The 19,635-nt window shown below is 37.2% G+C and overlaps 1 protein-coding gene across 1 annotated transcript in view; it reads right to left on the minus strand.

The window, feature by feature from the left end:
• The window catches only part of CNGA1 (cyclic nucleotide gated channel subunit alpha 1), a 37,876-nt gene that overhangs the window by 17,983 nt on the left and 258 nt on the right, over positions 1–19,635 (minus strand). The gene's annotated exons all lie outside the window — the stretch shown is intronic.

Here is a 19,635-nt window from a genome sequence, read left to right on the forward strand (position 1 = left end):
TGAATACCACTTGCTGTGGTCCTGCTGATGAAGACCCAAAGAAGGCCAACGTGAGAGGATGACTGGGATGCAAGACAACTTCAACAGATCCCAAACCTCCATCTATGCTCCGTGGCTGGTCATCCTGCCATCCCTCTCCTCCCACAACACCACCCCCCACTTCCCTGCACTCCCAGGTTTTTATTATATAGATTGGGAATTTTTCCTTTGTTATTTTTCTACCACTGATCTCTGGGTTTTATTGGGAAACTTGCCTTTGTTATGAATAAAATAGAAAAGCAAAAATTAAAAAAAAGACACCATTTCATGTGAGAAACTGTATAAAATACCCTTCATTCTTTAAAATGTTACATCTTCTAGTGAGGATGGTAATAAATAATGTTCTTTATTTCACCCTACTATTCATACATCAGTAGTCAAAAAATAGTAAACAGGATTTTTGTGATGCTTGTTAATAAAAGTGTGCATATTTATTTAAATATGAAGCAATTTTTAAAGAAACAGCCACTGAGAACTATCTCATCGACTCCTTTTCAATATTAACATGGATATTCTGGTTATATTTATAGCATGCTGGCTTCCTATTGTCGTCAATTTCCACTCTTTCTGAGAGATCCTGTACCTTAGGATTAACAAAAGGAGAATATATGATTATTTCATTCATCTCAACATAGGAAAAACTATGTGTGAGTAAAAAAGATTAAATAAGGACAAATAATATTATCCAATATGTCAGAATGAACCAAACCAGGACTTTGCTTGCACCTGAAGAACAAAGAATCACTTCCCTTCTCCCATAATTTCTTGTTGGCCTAAGTGTTGTATATAGGAAAAAACCTATTTTATACCACACAATCACTTTTTAATACATCTTCACTCTAGGCAAAAATAAAAATATATAAATAGAAAAATAAAATACACAAAATTCCACTCTAGACCTTATAATTATTTATCAACACATTTTCTCCACTGTTTCTATAGTTTCCTTTTTCACATTTAAATTTTAACCTATCAAATTTATTTTGGTGTAAGGTGTGAGGTAGGGATTTAACTTAACATTTTCTAAATGGCTAGTCAATAGTCTAGCACTAAATCAATAATCAATAGTCCATCTTTTCCCTACTAGCTTGAAATGTCATTGTTCAAAATTTGTTTTCTCAACCATAAAGATTTTGGTGGAGTTTGCATTAAAATTATAGAAAAATTTATAAAATTATTTTTCTTTATGTTTTTGAAAAAGTTTCTAAGTACAGATTCTATATTTTTATTAATTTCTAGATATTTTGCATTTTTGTCTCTATCAAGATAGTCAAGACATTTTCCCCTTGCTTTTCCCTTTTTCCCATTGCTTTTGCTGTATCATTAAAAATATTTATTTACTTATTTATTTTAAACCAGCCAACCTAACTGACCTTTATAGTTAAAGTTAAATAATTAAAAATATTTCTAATAGTTTTTATGCTAAACAATTTCTGCTTTCAGTAATGAAATCATAGAACTTACACAAATTATTCTTTGTCTTTTTCATGAGGTATTTAGCTTTTTTATGTCTAGTTACCTTGACTAAAAATTCCAGAACATACAAGTAACAGTCTTGATATTCTGATATTAAAACTATTTTAAGAGACACCTAGTATGGTTCCTGGCTTTATGAGAATGTTTTATAGGTTCACTCTTAAGCATATTACTGACTGTTAGCTTAAGAGAAATGTTTGATACACGATAGCAAAATCTCCATTTATTCATATTTTATTAATTTTTAATAATTAGAAATTGGAATGAATGTTGATTTTTATTAAGGCTCCCTTGCTTTTATTGAAAAAAATCATATTTTTCCTGTCAATTTTCCCTATTAATATACTGAACTATATTAATAAATTATTTTAATAGTTATGGAATAAAATCTCCTTGACTATGGTAAGTTATTCTTTTCATATGTATTGAATTTTAGCTGCTAATATTTAATTTTGAAATTTTACATTAAAGATTTTTACATATTAAAGGCAAAATTTGTAGTTTGAGAAAGGGTTTTTAATGTTAGCAACAGTTGATTTTTTCCATATGCTTTTCAACTTTTTTGGTATCATAGGATAATTAGTAAGACATCTGAACAAAAAAACAAAAAATTCTTTTAGAGAATTCATTCCTTTGTTGGTTTTCAAACATGAATCTTTGCATCAAAATGAAACAACTGTTTTTACAAAGTTTCCACTTTCATTTTTAAATGAATAACAAAATTTTCTCACTTAAGCAAGGCAATAAAAAACTTCATGAAGAAACCAACACAACATTGTAGAACAATTATCCTTCAATTAAAATAAAAAACTAAAACGAAAACTTCACTTAGATAAAGCAAAGTAAATGATTGAGAAACCTGATGAACAATTCAGGCAAAATTAACTTGGAATATAAATTGTGAATGACCAGGAAGCAGTCTGACTTGGGTTCAAAATCTACTTCTACCATTTATTAGTTGAATGAACTCAAGTGAGATTTTTAACCTTATTCAGCCTTGGTTTTACATCTGCAAAATCAGAATAGTATCTTTTTTATATCAAATATCAGAAAGATATGCTGTGTACTCACACACATGAACATAATTAACTATGAAGCAGTGGTTCTCTAAATTTAGGATGAATGATACCTGTAAACTTTGTGTAAAATACAGATTCCCCGGTCCTGCTCTCAGAGTATGAATGTCATGGGGCACAGGAATCTACAATTCTATCAAGCACCTTAAGTAATTCTATTTCAAGCCATTCCTAAATTACATTTAAAGAAACATTACTCTATGTTATTTACCCTACTGCTGCTGCTGCTGCTAAGTCGCTTCAGTCGTGTCCGACTCTGTGCAACCCCATAGATGGCAGCCTACCAGGCTCCCCTGTCCCTGGGATTCTCCAGTCAAGAACACTGGAGTGGGTTGCCATTTCCTTCTCCAGTGCATGAAAGGGAAAAGTGAAAGTGAAGTCGCTTAGTCGTGTCCGACTCTTAGCGACCCCATGGACTGCAGCCCACCAGGCTCCTCCATCCATGGGATTTTCCAGGCAAGAGTACTGGAGTGGGGTGCCATTGCCTTCTCCGATTTACCCTACACTAACCCAATAATATTTGAATTTCTGAATACAGCAGTGGGAGAGATAAAATAATGGTCAAGAAAGACTTCAAGGCTGATGTTATTACCTCCCTGACAGTTCAGATCTGCAAATCTGAAACATTTAGGATCAATTCTCAAGGCAAAACTCACAAACAACTAATATAAGAAAAAGTCAACTTCATAACTTAAATGAAAAATATAAATTTAAATTTGAAAAACAATGAAACTCTCTATATTAACAGAAAAAAGTAAGAAAACAATCTGATCATTTCAACAGATACAGAAAAATCATTTGACAAAATTTAATAACTATTCACAATAAAAACTTTTAGCAAACCAGGAATAAAAGGACATTTCTTCAACCTGATTTAAAAAAAAGTACAAAAAACCCTATAACTGGCATCATACCTAATGATGAAAACACTGAAGATATTCTCCCTAAAGCCAAGAATAAGGCAAAGATATTCTAATGGTATCCAAATTGTACTGGAGGTCCTAGCTCTTACAGTAAGACAGAAAAAGAGAAGAAGAAGGAGAAGAAAGGGGGACAAAAAGCAAGGTTCTATATTGGAAAGGTTTTATATTAGATAAAAATGAAACTATATTTTCAGAAATGATAGATGATAGATATCCTTATTTTCAGACATGAAATTGTAGTATCTGTAAACAACACTAAAGAATCTATAGAAAAATATTAAAACAAATAAGTGAACTTAGCGAGGTCACAGGACAAAAAGTCAATATAACAAAATTAATTTTATTTCTGTATATTAGCAATGAATAACAGGAAAATGAAACATACATTCCAGGAAATGAATGTAAATGTTCAATTCAAAACATAAATACTATGTACAAACTTCTCTGTCAGCTGCTTTGAGAAAGAAGCCCAGATATGACTACAACCCTGAAGAGCTCACAACTAATAATGATAAAAAAGATAAGAGCACCACACTGAACAAAATGTTTCAGACTCATAAAATAAACTGCTGCTGCTGCTGCTAAGTCGCTTCAGTTGTGTCCAACTCTGTGCGACCCCATACGGCAGTCCACCAGGCTCCGTCGTCCCTGGGATTCTCCAGGCAAGAAGACTCTTTCAATTTCTAAGGTTATTTTCTCTTTGTTTCAAAGTTAGTGGCCATTTTAATAGTGTTATACCATGAGAAAAAAACTGATAGCTGGAAATGGGGAAATTTGAGCACAGAGATACTGACAGAAGGAAGACTGTGGAGATACACAAAAAAAATACCATGGGAAGATATATCCACATGTTTGGATGGTGTTACTGATTCAATGGACCTGAGTTTGAGCAAACTCCAGGAGATGGTAAAGGACAGGGGCATGCTGATAAACATGATTTAAAAAAAAAATACAAAAACCCTATTACTGACATCATACCTAATGATAAAAACACTGAAGATATTCCTCCTAAAGCCAAGAACAAGGCAAAGATACTCTAGTGGTATCCAAATTGTACTGGAGGTCCTAGCTCTTACAATAAGACAGAAAATGAGAAGAAGGAGAAGAAAGGGACCTTCTTTGGGTCCCATGGGGTCACAAAGAGTCAGACACCACTGAGCGACTGAACAACAGCAATCCACGAGCCAAGGAATAGCTGTAGTAACAGAAGCTAGAAGAGAGGTATGGAACAGACTCTTCCCTTGTGTCTTCAGAGGGAGCATGGCCCAACTAATACGTTGATGTGGCACTTCTGGCTTCTAGAACTGAGACAATGATCTCTGTATTTTTAAGCCACTGTGTTTAGGTAAGTTGATTATAGCGGTCCTAGGAAACTAGTACATGGTGAAAGGAGATTCAGGGAGTAGTCAGGCCAGGGGTGCAGTGGGAGCCGAGAGAGGATGTACTAAATCCTCTGCAGGGAGCCTGAGATAAAACTTCCTAAAAAGACAAGGCTAATCCTTGTACAAAGAGCAGGCACCCACCAAGCCTATTACAACATGGAACAAGATCGTAGGTAAGAGCAGCAAGTACAGAAAAGCAAGCACGTGAGACAGCAGAATGCCTTCAGGGAGGCACAGCAGATCAAATCATGCAGAATACAGTTGTGTGAGTAAATGACAAGAAAAAAAGGGAAGAGGGAAGCAGGGGTTAATTCATTACCTGCACTGAATGCTGTGTTAACAAGGATGAGGAGTCACTGGAGGATGCTAATGGGGCCATGGTCAGCTTTCCAACTGGGTGAGGCGACAGGAAGAAACTGGGGTAGAAATCTATGGAAGGATTACAGTTAACACTGGGTCCCAGCACCAGTGCGCAGGGTGCTATGATGTCTCACCACACCTAGTCGTTCAGGAAGAAAAGAGCCCAAAAGTTATCTGCAATGATCTGAGACTGGTGTCAGCAACTGAGATAAGGAGACTGTGAGAGATAAAACATCACAGAGCTTCAGCTGAAGGAGGGAGAGGGATGATAGGAACGGAGGATTTGTTAGGAAATTAAAGGTTAAAGGGACAAATGTCTCAGTAAGGCTGAACAACAGGTTTAGAGAGTAAGAGCAGGAAGCAGAGGGGCCTGTGGTCAGGAAATAAGAAGTTGCACTGAAATTTACAACTGTGGAGGTGAAGCAGCTATGAGTTAAAGTTTCAGGTGACCACAGTGGAAAGGTGGAAGAAAAGGGAAGGAAAGACCTTGTGAAGCTAGGAACTCAGATGTCTCGAATGCATATTTCATAGGTGTGGAAGTTGCCTGGAATGACAGGGAGACACAACAGGAGAGGGACATCTGAACGGTAAGTGCCAAATTATTTGATGAAACTGGAGCAGCAACAGGGGGTCAGAAGATGCTCAAGATATGTTCCAATGGGAAAAGAGTAGAAAAAGAAAAGGGTGTCGTGAAGGATTTAGAATAGGCAGTTGAAAGGTAAGAAAATGTCAGCCTCTTTCTAAGAGGATTAGGAGCATCTAGCCTGTGCATCATCAGAATCTGACCAAATTCTAATCATTTTTTTAGATATGAAATGAAGCATTTCTGACTGCATTGGGGAGAACGTCTCTGTGAAATACTCATGACTCCTTGCCATCGGGTGTGACAAAGGTAGGCAGGACAAGAACAGGCAAGTGAGAAAGAACTATATGTTGTCCATTCTCTGCATCAGTCTACCTCTCCCAGCCTCTGTGTGTACTTGGGGACCACAGAGACAAAAAGACAAAGGTGAGAAGGATTTATTAAACACCTGCTACAGGTCAGGCGTTACACCAGTTTAGCTTATTTAATCCACATAAGAATCTGAGGCACAGCTTTATCTTCTCCATTTCACAGGGGAGGATATGAAGCTCAGAGAGGTTAAAGTTTTGTTCACGTGACTTTTATTGCAGTGCCGGTATGCACACACAAGCTGTAAAGCTCAAGCTCTTTCTGGCACAGCTCAGGAAAGGCATGATATGGGAACTTAGTCACCAATGGCCCCAAGTGACACCTGTCTGTCCCTGCTTTATGCCTATCAGTGTTGTCTTCTCCAGGGAAGTGTACCTTTTGGATTCAGTCAGTTATTTACAAGGCAGTGAGATAGACTCAAAACACATGTCTTAAAACACTGACTTCAGCAAAATGGCAGCCTTGGGAGTTCTAACTTCCAAAGACGTCCTTCAGGAGCCAAGCTACCACCAAAAAATATACTTCAAAAAACAAAACAAAAACAAAAACAAAAAACAGTTGATTTGGTAAATAAATATAACTTTAAACTAAGTTCCTAGCTGCCACCTCTTATCAGATAGCATCAACCCCATAGACAGCAGCCCACCAGGTTCCGCCATCCCTGGGATTCTCCAGGCAAGAACACTGGAGTGGGTTGCCATTTCCTTCTCCAATGCATGAAAGTGAAAAGTGAAAGTTAAGTCACTCAGTCGTGTCCGACTCTTAGCGACCCCATGGACTACAGCCTACCAGGCTCCTCCGTCCATGGGATTTTCCAGGCAAGAGTACTGGAGTAGGGTGCCATTGCCTTCTCCGCCCTAAACCCTTACTGTGTAGAAATTCTAAATCCACTTAGGAAAAATACCAGACAGGATATTCTATAATTTCACTAGACTGAACTCTTTAAGAGAAGGGCTTGCTTTTGTTTTGTGTTTCATTCATATATATCCTTAGCATTAAGAATAGCACTTCAAACTCTGCAAGTACCCAGTGATGTTTGTGGAAAGAATGAATGAGCAAATGAATCAATGCAGGTCAGAGGAAGCAGGGGTGAAAGCAATGAAGAAATAAATCCAAATCTCCTTGTTTGCTCCTGTTCCAACCTCTTTACTAAAGTCTCATTCCCCACCTCCTCTGTTTATCACTTTCTCCCAACTCTGGTGTATCGAATCAGGACTGTAAGGACAACTGAATCTGAAGATCCTGTAGCCACTAGCAACGTGGCATGGATGTGGATCTCCTTTTTTCATCAATGAGTAATAGGCTTCCCAGGTGCCAGTGATAGTAAAGAACACGCCTGCCAATATAGGAGACATAAGAGACTCGGCTTCCATCCCTGGGTCTGAAAGATCCCCTGGAGGAGGGCATGGCAACCCACTCCGGTATTCTTCCCTGGAGAATCCCATGGACAGAGGAGCCTGGGCTACAGTCCATAGGGTCACGAAGAGTCAGACATGACTGAAGTGACTTAGCATGCACGCGAGAAGCTCTAGACCTCCAAAACACCAGTGCTCTGTCTGCTCCAGTAATTTTTTCCACTGTGTCTTTCCATTTATACTAGTAATGTCACATATTACGTAGAAATCTGTAGCATGCACAGTCCTGCATTCAACATCCTGTACTGTTGAGAAACAAAGGGACTCATACTTTCACCCATCTTCTTGCATAAAATTCTACCTTCACTTCTATGCAGATATCTCCAAATTTCACATAAATAGCCCTGACCATCTTTCTTGGCTTCAAACTGCATTTCATTCATTAATTCATTTCAAATATTTTGAATACCTCCTATTAGCCCATCTCTTCTCATTTGTTTTCTGCAGCAGCCACTTCAGAGCCCTGCGTCCCATGTGTTCAAAAGTGGACTTTCACTTCTTTCCCTGTCAAACCAGCTCTTCTTCCTGACTTGCCTATTTCTGGTCATAGAATCACTGTTCTTTCATGCACTTAATTCTCTGAGAACTTGGAGTTCATTGTCTTTGACTCTTTCCTTCCCCACCAAGTCACCCTATCAAGTCTTATATATCCTATTTTACAACCCCCACTTTTTCATTCTAATTATCACTAGGGGTTTGTCAGGTGCTTGTTGCCACTTACTTTGACTAAGTCTTTTAGCTGATTTATTTATCCCCAGCCTCACCCTCCCCCCAGTTCATTCTTCAAAGTACTCCCAAATTAATCTTCTTAAGGAGCATATACATAGCATATTCTTGTTCTAGAATCTTCAAGACTTCACCATTGTCTACTGAATTATTACCCTTTCTTCTGCAACAAAGTCCCAATTTCCCTCCCTCCCTCTCAATTTCTTTCTCCCTTTTTATTACTTCAAAAAAGACAGGATGAAATACTATATAGTTATTAAAAAGAACAAAATACTTCTAGATGAACAGGTATTGTAAGTTCTTAAAGATGTAGTATATTACCATATGTCAGAAAAGATATATATATACACATACATATATATATATTCATGTGTGTATATGCATGTGTGTGGAGAAAGAGAAAAGAAGATGCAACAAGAAAGTGGTAACAGTTATTACCTGCCTCTGAAAAAATAAAACCATGGATGAAAATGAGCAATAAGCATAGAAAGGGGACTATTGCATTTTCTGAATATTGTACAATGTACATTAATAAATTTGAGGATATGCATAGTGACCCTCATTTCAAAATGCAAAACAATGTAAAATTATGTTACCCATAGTTCCACCACCAGGAATTAACAAAGTTAACTTTTATCTTTTGTCAAACTTGCCTCCCACATTTGATGGCATTTGAAAATAAAATTTTATACCTGGGTGGGAAGGAGTTTCAAGAGGGAGTCACATATACTTATGCTTATATGTTATATACTTATAACTTATATGTTATACATATAACAATGCTTCACATTGTTGTATGGCAGAAACCAACACAACATTGTAAAGCAATTATCTTCCAATTAAAAATAAAATTAAACTTTATATCCAAACTTTAGGTCCTTTTACCAAGCTGTCACTACAAAGTTCCAACCTTGTCTTCCCTCTACCCTCTACCCAGAAGCAACCACCATGGGTGTGTATCTTTCCAGCTCATTCCATCGTTTTCAGTTCAGTTCAGTTCAGTCACTCAGTCGTGTCCAACTCTTTGCGACCCCATGAATAGCAGCACACCAGGCTTCCCTGTCCATCACCAACTCCTGGAGTTCACTCAAACTCATGTCCATCGAGTCGGTGATGCCATCCAGCCATCTCATCCTCTGTCGTCCCCTTTTCCTCCTGCCCCCTATCCCTCCCAGCATCAGAGTCTTTTCCAATGAGTCAACTCTTCTCATGAGGTGGCCAAAGTACTGGAGTTTCAGCTTTGGCATCAGTCCTTCCAATGAACACCCAGGACTGATCTCCTTCAGAATGGACTGGTTGGATCTCCTTGTAGTCCAAGGGACTCCCAAGAGTCTTCTCCAACACCACAGTTCAAAAGCATCAATTCTTCATTTTACATAGATATATAAGTATCCATAACCAAAGCATAGTTTGAGACACGTTAAGTGTATAATTCTGACTTCCTATTTCATTTTATAATATTGTTTGTTAATACTGTAACCTGTATAGATTATATTTTGTTCCTTTTTTCTGTTTGTACCTCTTCTTTATATTAATTAAAAATTGGTTCTTTCCAGTTTTTTGCTATTATGAACAATGCTACTATAAAAATCCTTTGCATGTTTCCTTAGACGCCTGTGCAAGAGTAGTCCTTATGTCTATGTCCAGAAGTGGAATGGCTGGTTCTACTTTCAGCTTACGAGATCAGCCACGTTGCTTCTCAAGGTTGTGTATCATTTTACATTCTGTGACTCCTATACAGATATATCATTTCCTCCACACCAGACCAACCTTCATATTGTCAGATTTTAGGGTGTTTTTTCTGAATCTGATGAGACAAATTTGTTTGCACTATGGTTTTTGATTTGCCTTTACTGAAGAAGTTGGACAAACTCTCATGAGTCTATTAACCATTTGGATTTATTAGAAGTTTATATTCTTAGTAACATTTTTTCAGTTGGGTTCTTTCATTCATTCAAAACATATTTAATGCCTGCTAGTTGTTAGGCATTATTATTACCCTCCAAGTGAATATGTACCCCTGGTCCTCTGTTAACTTCACTTTAATTTTACCTTTCTGAACTAAGCATAATAGTATAAAGCATAAAAATCCAAAATTAGTGCTCTACTAATGACATTCATTAAAAAGTAGAGACATTACTTTGCCTACAAAGCTCTGTCTAGTCAAAGCTTTGGTTTTTCCAGTAGTCATGTATGGATGTGAGAGTTGGACTGTGAAGAAAGCTGAGTGCTGAAGAATTGATGCTTTTGAACTGTGGTGTTGGAGAAGACTCTTGAGAGTCCCTTGGACTACAAGGAGATCCAACCAGTCCATCCTAAAGGAAATCAGTCCTGAATATTTGTTGGAAGGACTGATGCTGAAGTTGAAACTCCAATACTTTGGCCGCCTGATGCAAAGAACTGACTCCTTGGAAAAGACCCTGATGCTGGGAAAGATTGAAGACAGGAAGAGAAGGGGATGACAGAGGATGAGATGGATGGCATCATAGGCTCGATGGACATGAGTCTGAGCAAGGTCCAGGAGTTGGTGATGGACAAGGAAGACTGGCATGCTACATTCCGTGGGGTCACAAAGAGTCGGACATAACTGAGTGACTGAAATGAACTGAACTGAATGCCATTCATGAGGCTTCCCTGGTAGCTCAGCTGTAAAGAATTCACCTGCAATACAGGAGATCCTGATTTGTTTCCTAGACTGGGAAGATCCCCTAGAGAAGGATAGGCTACCCACTCCAGTATTCATGGGCTTCCCTGGTGGCTCAGATGGTAAAGAATCCACCTGCAGTGCAAGAGACCTGGGTTTGATCCCTGGGTTGGGAAGATCCCCTAGAGGAGGGCATGGCAACCCACTCCAGTATTCTTGCCTGGAGAATCCCCATGGACAGGGCTGGTGGGCTACAGTCCAGAGGATCTCAAAGAGTCAGACACAACTGAGCAACTAAGCACAGCACAGCACAGCAATGCTATTCATGTACTCTACTAACATGTGAATCCCTTAAATTATTTACCAAGAAATATTTGTTTATCAGTGTTTGGCTTACTAAGCAATCTAAATCCTTTAATCTCATTTAATTATCATCACAACTATGTTTTGACCGTATTATGCCACCCAAGCAGTGAACTACTTCTGGATAAAATTGAAAACTGAACTGAGCAATCCAGTTTCTAAGTTTGGCAGAGCATGCAGACTTTAAAGCATCATCTTTAAACAAAGACAGTTGCATATTATGCAGCTCAGAGCACCCACACTGTAATTATTTGTTGTTCATTCGCTCAGTTGTGTCTTACTCTTTGAGATTTCATGAACTGCAGCATGTCAGACTTCCCTGTCCTTCACCATCTCCTGGAGTTTGTTCAAACTCATGTCCATTGAGTGGGTAATTCTATCCAACCATCTCATCTTTTGTCACCTCCTTCTCCTCCTGCCTTCAATCTTTCCCAGCATCAGGGTCTTTTCCAATGAGTAAGCTCCTCGCATCAGGTAAACAAAGTAGGTTACCTTTCAGTTCAGTTCAGTCGCTCAGTCATGTCTGACTCTTTGTGACCCCATGGACACCAGGCACACCAGGCCTCCCTGTCCATCACCAACTCCCGATTTAGCATTAGCCAAAGACCATTCAACTTGTATGAGGATTCCTATATGTTGGTGCTTTCTGGAGTAGAATTCTTTGTGAATGTCCCAAAAAAAACTGAGAAAAATGATGTATTTGGTATTCATCTATTATTTGTATGTAGGAAGACAAAGAAGGCAGAGCACTGAGGAACTAATACCTTCAAACTGTGGTGCTGGACAAGCCTCCTGAGAGTCCCTTGGATAGCAAGGAGCTCAAACCCGTCAATCTTAAAAGAAATCAACCGTGAATATTTGTTTGAAGAGCTGATGCTGAAGCTCCAATATTTTGGTCATCTGATGCAAACAGCCGACTCACTGGAAAAGTCCCTGATGCTGGGAAAGATTGAGGGCAAAAGGAAAAGAGGGCATCAGGGTCAGATGGCTGGATGGCGTTTCTGAAGCAATGGACATGAACCTGGGCAAACTTTGGGAGATGGTGAGGGACAGGGAGGCCTGGCACGCTGCAGTCCATGGGGTCATAAAGAGTTGGACACGACTGGGAGACTGAACAACAACAACAACATTATTTGTTATATTGACACTAAGTAAATAGGTACCTTTTTAAAGAGAAATGCTTTCTTCTCCATTAGTGCAAAGATATTCTAAAGAATGTACTCTAATCTGCCAATGCAACCAGTAAAACTCAAGCCTCAAAAAAAAGTACAGAACAACATGCAGTAAACTATAAATAATAGTTACCTCTGGAGACTAGATCTTTGCATTATTTGAACTTTATACAATATGCACGTATTAACTTTATAATAAAAGGATAAATTTCAGTATCTTTTCTCAAAAGAATATTACTAAACAACTTGTAGAAATGTTCATGATATAGTGTTAAACAGAAAAAGCAGATAGCTAAACACTATTTATGTTACACTATTTATGTTATCATCCTGTCTTATTAGAAATGTTGCATATGTGCATGGAAAGGATAAATACTTTAATATTAAACATTTTAAGTTTTTAGTGGTAGGATCATCAGTATATGGCTTTTTCTTTGTATTCTGTAATTTTCCCTAATTTATTTTCTTAATGAGAATAAAAAGGCAGTATTTATAAATTTTGTTTAGTAGCAAAAATAATTTATGTCAGCAGTTTTGCTTTAAAATAATGTTTTCCAGCCCTTGCCCAATCTCAGTATCCTACTGCAGAGCCTAGGTTCTTTCTTAATATTTAACAATGCTCCCAGAGTTGTGTAACCATCCAGAACAGGTTTTGCCAGCTCCACAATAGAGAAGCAGCCAGTGCCTGAAAACAACCATCTACTGCTTGGCAAAGCTTAGGTTCTAGCCCCAGCTCTACACCAAATTGCCAGTGAGAACTTGGCAGAGATCTTTCTGAGTTTCGTTTCCCCTTCCATAGAGTGGAGATGCTAAAACCTGTCCTGACTTCTATAGTGATTCTCTATGGGGAGTTAATGAAAAATACACACAAAGTAATATTGAAGGCTGTGAAGATTTACACAAATTCAAGTTGACGATCAGAGAAGGCAATGGCAACCCACACCAGTACTCTTGCCTGGAGAATCCCATGGACGGAGGGGCCTGGTAGGCTGCAGTTCATGGGGTCACGAAGAGTCAGACACAACTGAGCGACTTCACTTTCACTTTTCACTTTCATGCATTGGAAAAGGAAATGGCAACCCACTCCAGTGTTCTTGCCTGGAGAATCCCAGGGATGGGGGAGCCTGATGGGCTGCCATCTATGGGGTCACACAGGGTCAGACACAACTGAAGCGACTTAGTAGCAGCCAAGTTGATGATGTAATTATATAACTACCAAGCTCAGAAAGAGACAACCATCAACTTTCTAAGGGAGACAAAGAGAGCTAACATGCTTAAAGTAATCTTTCTTTAAGCCTTCCCTCCTTGAACTGTCACTTTGAGAACTCAATTTTGTCAGAGCAACTATTTAATAATTATCTTTAGAGGATCATAAGCTAACTGTAATTGCCATGAAGACCAAAACAGAACTGAACAAAACTGTTGCTATGTGTGCCCGTAGCAAACAAACACAAGGAACGATTGTTAAAACGACTGTTATCAACTTACAGAGAAAATACAACACTTCCTCAGGAAGCAACAATTTCACTAAAGAGGTCGTTATTATCCTAGTCATTATCATCACCTTTACAATTCACAGAAAATTCGCAAAGGGGCCATCATAAAGTAAAATCTCAATTAATCAAAAGGCAGTTAATAAACCATCGAATAACCAAATATATTCTCCAGACTCATTTTTTTAGCCAAACATTTTACAATAAAACAGTGATATAAATGCCAGAAAAATAAAGGTCCTAAGAGCAAAACTACTACTTTTTGAATGAAGCTACTCCATTCCCAATGACCAGAACTAGGAATATTTTTTAAATAAACTTAAAGTATGGATTATAACAATAAAGTCATATATATTAAAACCCTAGAGCACCACAAGACCCTACATCATCAAAGAAAATTTTCTCTAGAATCGATGTGTTATACTGATCAAGGGTAAGAATGAAGACTTTCTGCAATGGTTGGAAGCCTTAATGCATACCTCCCCCTTTTACCCACTCAATCAGAAAGTATTCTGAATTCTAAAAATTGACCATAAAAATTAATAAATTATGATTACCTGCAGGTTTCCTTGACCTTTATGTTAGGGTACCTCACTCAAATATTTGTTTCTCAGGAAATGCAATCTGATGAGAATGGAATTTCTCAGAAAATGGATGCTGATGAGAAGCCTTTGGGGAAAGTCTGAATTAGAGTTTCATCTTCCATAAAATCTGTTGTGATTTCACCATCTATTACATGTATTGACTATATTTTAAACCATTATGTTAGCCATAAGCATTTATTTCCTTGTACATACATCTACGTTTGCATATGACTATTCCACTTTACCAATTCTTCTCTAAGCTTCTTAAAAGCAGAGAACTTTCTCTGCTCTTTACATCCTTGGGATAAAGCAAATACAAAATTTGATGGAAACAATAATGAGTAAACATACAAAGAGGCAAATAAGTATTTCTAACCCAGCACTTGAGGTCCCCTGGATTCTAATTACACAGGAATTTTGTCAGTCACAATGTCTATTTGAAATTTAGGATAATTTTTTCCCTGCTTTTCTTACAAATCTATGTCTTATACCCAACAGAACACATTAAAACTACTGACATTTTTACTTTAAACAATGTGAAGATAGCATAATCTAATCTTTACTTAATATTTTTGTTTCTCAACCCTTGTTGAGCATGTGCTATATGCCATATAGCTTGCTGCAGTGTGAAGGCAAGGAAGAAAAGAGGAAGGATGGAAGGCAGGCTTCCAGCCCTAAAGAAGTTAATAAGAGAGCCCTGTAAGTAACAAATATCCAACATGACAATTTTGTGTGTATAAAGGCCAACTCTGTGGAGTCAGGAGATTCATGAAAGCTCTCCAAAGCAGGGAATATGTGACTGGGTTTTGAAGGATGAGTAGGAGTTTACTAAGGTAGTGGTGGAAATGAGTACTCCTGGCAGAAGAAACACCATCTGAAGAAGGTAAGGAATGAAGAAAAGAGCAAATATTTCTAATGACTAGAATTAGGATGCCTGGGTGCTTGTGGCTTCCCCTCAGCACTCATGTAATGTGGAACACTTTTCGTGAGTGCCCTGACCCATTATTGTATTATGATCCAGTTATCAGTGTCTGTCCCAACAGACTTGAGATCAGGTACCAGTGAGCTCTGATTTTTATGTTTCCAGCAACTTACATAATGCCTGGCTCATAAAACCTTCCAAAAAAGCTTTGCTTTACTTTTGATATTTAGTTTATTGCACAAACACTACTCTCAAAACTTAAACATCTATACTCTATCATCATTGTAATGATCACATTTAAATACTATTTTTAACAGCACAATGTGTACATTTCTTAATCCCAATTTCCTTTAGAACAATTTTATCAATTCCCAAGAATGTGCTTTGAAAAGAGATTTCATTAGATTTATGGATTTATTTTGAGAAAATCAACACACCTAATATATTAAAATTTTTAATTACCTGACAAGGGACATCTCTTCATTTATTGATAGCTTTTAAAGTCTACTATATATGTTTTAAGTCTTATAATTTTCATTAAACAAGCTATGCATATTTCTAGTTAACTATATTCTATGTATTTAAATTTGTATTTGTAAATAAGATTTTTTTAACATATTGTCTCACCAGTTACTACTGATTTATAGGAGAGGTGTCTATATATGTATTTTGTAGCCTATCATCTTACTGAACTTTAGCTTTAATAGTTTTAAATTGATCCATTTACATTTTCTAGGTAGACGATACCTTAAGTAATGATAATTTTATCTCTTCAAAATGTATATCTTGTTTATTTTTCTCATTTCATTATGTTGAGTAGAAGTTATAGAACACTGCTAAATAATAGATAATATATCCTGCTTCTGTTTCAGTCCCTAGAATTTCTCCTATTTTTCTCACTGGTTCCAGATAAATTTTCTTTATTGTGTTAAGGAAGTTTTCTTATATAAGTAATTTCCTCTTCTTTCAAGAATATACATTAAACTTCACCAGTTACCTTTCATCAGCTAAAGCTAAGTTTATTTGTAACTGGGAACATTTGTAACATTTGAGAACTATTACATGTAATTATAAGTACTTGCTTCACACTCTAGAGTATCTATATTACCATAATTCAAAATCTTGGCATAATGGTTGTCTGCTGATGGGAAGGTACACGCTATTTTTCCTTTGAGGGAATGTAGGAAAGTGCCAGCTGTTTGATTACTGCCATAGCCAAAACTTAAAATATGACAGTCTAAATTCCCATGCACTCTTATGTCAGGTGACGGGCTCTAGCACTATGTGGATTTATCCCGCTGAACTACTGATGGGGACACAGTAGGAAACAAAGCAAAGTTTTTATCTAAGACAATCACTGGCACATAATAGGTACCAAGTAAGTCTTTATTGAATAATACATAAAAATATCTAGGGTACAGTAGCTTTTTTGGAGGTAGTTTTGGACCCCTTTTAAAAATCATGTCCATAAGTTTTAGTCAATTTAAGTTTTACTTTTCAATTTAAATTTAGGCATTTGTTTATGTAGAAAATAATCTATTTTATCCAGACTTTTAAGTTTTTAGCACTATTAATTTCATAGCTTAAAAAATTACCTCCATGAAAAAGAGAAAGATCTATAATAGTGTCTTGCTATTATCGTCAAAGAGTTATTTGATATTTCTCCCCCTTCCCACCCGTTTTTTTTTTTTTTTTTTTTTTTCATTTCTAAGGGGTAGGGTCCTTAATTTATTTATTTATTTATTTATTTATTTATTTATTTTACTAGCCCGCCCCGGTCCGCGGGCCGCCTAGTCGCGCTCGGGTCCCGCCCTGCGGGCTGCGCAGCCTGATGACGTCAGGGCAGCCGGCTTCCCCCCCTTAATTTAAACTTATTAATTTTTAACTTTATTTGACTGTGACCAGAGAATGTATACTTTTTTGCCTAATTGAGATTATTTTTGTGATCAATATGTACCAATATTCTAAGAGTAGAGGAAAGAGGGTGTATTTTCTATGCAGCGGTCCCCAACCTTTTGGGCACCAGGGACCAATTTCGTGGAAGACAATTTTCCCAAGGACCAGGGTCGAGGGGGATGGTTTGGTAATGATTCAAGGGCGTTACATTTACTGTACACTTTATTTCTATTGTTACTACATCTGCTTCACCCCAGGTCATCAAGCATTAGATCCTAGAGGCTGGGGACCCCTGCACTATGGGATATAAAGTATAATCAATAATTATTAGGTCTTTCATTTACAGTTAACACCATGATGCTTAACCACCACCATTCTCTTTTATCCGCCTGCTTCATTTAACAAAACTGTAAGTAACATTTATAGAAAGGACAGTAAGTGAAAGAATGAATATAGTGGAACAAATTGACTGAGGGATATATAAACAGAAAAGGTCAAGGAGTGAAAAGCTAGTTATAAGATATGTCTTTAACAGTAGGAACATTTTAAAAGCTCAGTTTAATAAAGTCTAACTTTCTGATACAGAATGAAAGCACAAATATTTAAAATCCTGTAATCTTGGCATTATGTATGTATGTATGTATGTATACATTATGTATGTATGTATATATATACATAATATATATATTATGTATGGATGTATGGATGGATGGATGGATGTGAGAGTTGGACTGTGAAGAAAGCTGAGTGCCGAAGAATTGATGCTTTTAAACTGTGGTGTTGGAGAAGACTCTTGAGAGTCCCTTGGACTGCAAGGAGATCCAACCAGTCCATTCTGAAGGAGATCAACCCTGGGATTTCTTTGGAAGGAATGATGCTAAAGCGGAAACTCCAGTACTTTGGCCACCTCATGCAAAGAGTTGACTCATTGGAAAAGCCTCTGATGCTGGGAGGGATTGGGGGCAGGAGGAGAAGGGGACGACAGAGGATGAGATGGCTGGATGGCATCACTGACTCGATGGATGTGAGTCTGAGCGAACTCCGGGAGTTGGTGATGGACAGGGAGGCCTGGGGTGCTGCGATTCATGGGGTCGCAAAGAGTCGGACATGACTGAGTGACTGAACTGAACTGAATCTTGGCACAATAAACATGATAAAGAGTAGTTTTAAGTTTATAAAAATAAAGTGAAAAAAGTGAAAGTGTCAGTCACTCAGTGGTTCCTGACTCTTGGTGACCCTGTGGACTTCTCCAGGCTTCTCTGTCCATGGAATTCTCCAGGCAAGAATACCCACAAGAGTGGGTAGCCATTCCCTTCTACAGGGCATCTTCCTGACTCAGGGATCAAACCCAAGTCTCCTGCCTTGCAAGCAGATTCTTTAGATTCTTTACCTTCTGAGCCACCAGGGAGGCCAGGAAAATAAAACTATCAAATAATTGATAAGTTTTTTAAAGTCTAATTAAATTATACATGCCTATCATGGAGAAATAAAAGAAAGCAAGATAATTTAAATTCTGGCTCCATCACATAATAGTAATATGTTACCTTGAGAGAGTTATTAAACCTCTTTAGACCACTTATCTCTAAAAGGAAGTGTGCAGGTTGCTACAATAATGTTTGTAAAGTAACTAACATTTAAAAAGTTCTTAAATGTCTCCAATGAGTTGGAGCTCATATTTCCAGGGAGTTTTATTAAGATTTACATGAATTTGACAGTGTTCCATCTTCAAATATCTTAAAAAGAAAGAAAACCTAGTATATGATACTTCCTTTGAGGAAAGACACATCTGAACAAAGGTATTGTTTTGACTTCTAAAAATGAACTTGAAGGTAAACAACAAGGACCTACTGTATAGCACAGGGATCTCTACTCAATATCTTTTAATAACCCAAACGGAACAGAATCTGAAAAAAAAAAATATATATATATATATGTATCATATGTATATACATACATTCATATGTTTTATGTATATATATATAACTGAATCATTTTGTTGTACACTAGAAACTAAGACAATATTGTAAATCAACTATACTTATATTTGTAAAAAATAAACTTTAAATTTGCAAAAAGGCAGTATTTACTATGCTATGATATTCAGATTAGCAGGACCATATTGCCAGACTTTATTTAGTGTTATTTTTAACTAAAACTGTATCTTTAACTAAACTGTGTTTAGTAGAATACTCATTTATCTGTCAAAAATACA

This window comes from Bos indicus, chromosome 6 (genome assembly GCF_029378745.1).
Source record: "Bos indicus isolate NIAB-ARS_2022 breed Sahiwal x Tharparkar chromosome 6, NIAB-ARS_B.indTharparkar_mat_pri_1.0, whole genome shotgun sequence".
NCBI classification, from domain to species: domain Eukaryota; kingdom Metazoa; phylum Chordata; class Mammalia; order Artiodactyla; family Bovidae; genus Bos; species Bos indicus.